A 4,259-nucleotide genomic window follows, 5' to 3' on the forward strand; every position below is an offset into this window, starting at 1 on the left:
ACAACGACGACAATGAGGACAATAACAACAACAATAACAACAACAACGACGACGACAACGACGATGACGACGACAACGACGACGACGACGACAACAACAACGACGACGACAACGACGACAATGACAACGACAATGACAACAACGACAACAACGACAGTAACGACAACAACAACAACAACAACAACAACAACGACGACGACAACGACGACGACAACGACGACAACAACAACGACAACAACAACAATCTCTTATCCCATAAATTAGTGCATTCATCAACTTAAAAAGATAGACATCACATGCTATCCTTTGTTGTATTTTTATATAATCTAAAGACGTGTGCTTTCTATTAACAAAAATATATGTATTGTTTATCTATCCTTTGTTGTACTTTCGTATATTGTGAAGACATAAAGTTTCTTTTAACAAAAAGACATGTGCTTTTTTCGTGAAAAAGAAAAATAGCGGAAGACTTTTCATGAAAAATTAGGTTTAATAATATTGGGTGAAAATCATTCTCCCCCTCAAGTTTACTTTAAAAATCAAACTCCCCCCTCTACTTTGAATAATAAGCATTCTCCCCTCTTTTACCTTGACAATGTCTATTTTAACCTTGACATTAACAATATCTTCTTATAATATACATTATTTATTTTAGTCAAGTATTTATATATTTTTATTTAAATTTTTTAGTTTAACCTTTTTAATAAATTTGTCACAAAAATTAATGTTATTTTTTATGATTGTTCTTTTATTGAGATAACGCACAAGTATTTTTTGTCTCCCCTAAAAGAAGTACAAAAATATTTTGATACTTGACGACCAGATCAACAAAAAATGAGTTTAGATGGTAATAGGTCCCCCTTAAAGTTTAAGTGTGTCATAAAAACTTCAGATATAGTTTGGGGTACCTTGTACCTTATCTCTTATTTTACATGCACTAAGTGTGTGCGTGTGTGTGTATATATATATATATATATATATATATATATATATGTATGTATGTATGTATGCACATGAGTTTCGATATACTCATTAGGTTCTTTTTTATTTGTCACTTTTTATTTTTCCAGGTCAACCCACATAAATTTTGATAAATATTTTAAGATATATTTTTTCATTTTATTAATATGAAGAAGGATTGCAACTTATAGCATTTTTCGTATATTTTCTGATCATCTAAATTTTAAATTTAATTTTAAATTATACATCTTAAAATGTTTGTCAAAGTTCATGCAAGTTGATCTCAAAAAGCAAAATAGTGACAAGTAAAAGTGAACGAGGGAGTATATATTTATAACATAAGTAAGCTTTTGAATTAATTTAGTACAAAATATATCTCCATTTTTGTTATATGTTATTATATTACATGCATTGGAATATGTTTATAAAATTATTTTTATTTGTTATTTTCACTAGTATAAATAGATATTACAGTTTTAATTATTATTAATAAATAAATTTTCATATCATGGTCATTTATTTCATTTAGAATATCACTAACTTATATACTTAATATATGTTTCTCACTTTTTTTAGTCTAGAAAATAATTTTATTTTTATTTACAAAAATTTACTATATATATTAAAAATAAAAAATATAATAATTTTAAAGAGGTACATAAAAATAAAGATTAATAGTGTAAGGGTAAAGTAGGTATTTAAAAAAGACAAGTAGAAAAAAGGGGGAAGAATGCTTATTATTTAAAGTTGAGGGGGAGTTTGATTTTTAAAGTAAAGTTGAGGGGGGAAATGATTTTCACCCAATAATATTTGTTTGATATACAATTTTTCTTTTTACAATTACATGCTGTACAATAGTAAGGGACAAACGTGCAAACGCATGTTCCCAAAATCTAGTATTAATTAAACATAGAAGTTGAAAATTCTCTCCTGTTAATTAAAAAATGCATCCCTTTTATGTTTCCATATTCTCTGGTAACCATATTTCACTCCTAACTAGTGGTATATCGCTCATGTTGAGCACAAACTCAATATTTATATTTTTTTATTTTAATTTATGTGACAAATTTTGCTTTTTTATTTGTTCAAAAAAGAAAGTCAATTTTCTATTAGAAATAATTTATTTCTATATTTTTTATTTTATTTTTTGATGAAATATTTTATGACCACACAAAATCGGAGGTTAATTTATACCACGAATTTTAAAATAGAATTTTATTTTTCTACTTCATGCTTGATCAAATGGTGTCACATAAATTGAAATGAAAATGTAGTAAAAAGAATAAAATTTAATTTCCTTGTTTATGTATCTTATGCTTCATGTATTTGTACCTAATAAAAATTGAATTTTGATCATTCAAACCTTAGCTCTTAACTAATTATTTAATTTTTTGTTTGAATCCAATCACTTAGATCTCAACAAGTGTACTACTCTGTAATGCCCCGAGAGTACACCCTAGGTATGACACGGTGCTTACGACCCCGAAGGACCACAAGCTAACCCATGACTGGTACCTGCTATGAGCACTAAATAATAATCATGAAACGTATGCGGAAGTAAAGCTAAAAATGCCATAAGGTTCATAAAACTGAAATCAATACTGAGTACATTTGTGGAATAACTGCTAACTGAAAGTGACTAAAAGCCTTTAAACATATGAAATAAAAGAGTTGATGGGACATCCCTCAACTAACTCCCAATTGGTGTCTGAAAATAACTGAAATACTGAAAATATTGTAAGAAATGCAATGACTAAATAAATATCAAATCCTCGATGGATGAGGACTCACTACTGTAGTTACGGCTGATAGACTGATCTGACTAAGTACGATCAGGAACCTGAGTGTCCAAACCTATGATATGAGACATCATAGCACAAAGAAGAGTATGCGTCATTACTTTGAATGTACTGGTACGCTAAGTGAGGTTAGGATAATATGCATGGGTTCATGTGCATGAGTAATAATAACTAAATATCATGAAGTAACTGGATAAGAGTATATGCAAGACTGGGACTACTGAAAGTACTGAACATACAATACCAAGCATATATCGTCTGTCTAAATTAGACTGAAATTAAAGTACTGAGTTTCTGATAATTGAATACTGATAACTGAAAGTTTAGACTAAAACTGAAGTACTGAATTTCTGATAACTGTAAGTCATGATCATATAGAATCGAACTGAGTTCTGTACTGAATACTGAATACTAAAATTGAGACTGTGGGGGCTATCATCTAACTAATATGCCTCAATATAAACTGATTGGGGTCCAAACTGTAACCCCAATTGGAAGGGTGTTGGTACCATGCCACAGGTACTAACACTGGCTGTAAGTCACCCTAACTGGAAGAAAGACATTTTGCCAACCCTCACTGGTAGGAAACTAATACGAGATATATCCACCCTTATCTGGCAGGAAGATATTTCAATCTATGTTGGTTACATAGTTCTGTAACTCAGGGATTTCTACTAAGGGTCAGACCCTAACTTGGCTGGAATGCCCCTATCCTTAGGTTTGCTCGGTGCTGAATCCTACTCCTAACTAAACCGACACTAGAACTGATCACTAGACTGGGATAAGCATGACCGAACTCACATTTATTCTGTTAACTGACCGAATGCTACTGTTCGGGATACTACAGAATCATTCTATTTTGATCGAAGACTATATATATAACTAATTTCAGGTATTCAATACCCGAGGACTCGATAGCATAGATAATGGAACCATATATCAACTTTGAAAGCATCACACATAGCTTACCATGCATAATTTATTAACATAGACATTTTGTCAAACACCTAGAATGCATAATTCTTGTACATGAGAATGAGCAATATATGAATGTCATGACTACCACATTCAACATCACAATTCAAAGATTTAACATGAGGGTTACATAAATCAACACACATTCTAGTTTATTTACATGAAACTCAAAATCTTCTTGGCTTGAAACCTATACAACAACATATATATGAACACAATTCTATTCAAGAATCAAAATCATAAACTAAGTTTTGAAAAAAGGATTTTTGAACTCCAAAGGTGGGAGGAAACCCAATAATGAACACCTACCATACCTTAGTTTCTAAATTTTTTGAGAATCGTTGGTGAATTCTTGAGACTTGGACTTGAACTTTGATGAACCTAGGGTTTGATCTTGAGAGATTTTTATGAAATAATGTGTGAATTTGCCTTTTGAGAGGCTTAATTTCGTGTTATGGCTAATAATGTAAGGGGAAATGACTCAAATGCCCTTACAAACCCGTAATTTAATAAACAAAAATATGC

Source organism: Capsicum annuum, chromosome 5 (genome assembly GCF_002878395.1).
Source record: "Capsicum annuum cultivar UCD-10X-F1 chromosome 5, UCD10Xv1.1, whole genome shotgun sequence".
Classification (NCBI taxonomy): Eukaryota; Viridiplantae; Streptophyta; class Magnoliopsida; order Solanales; family Solanaceae; genus Capsicum; species Capsicum annuum.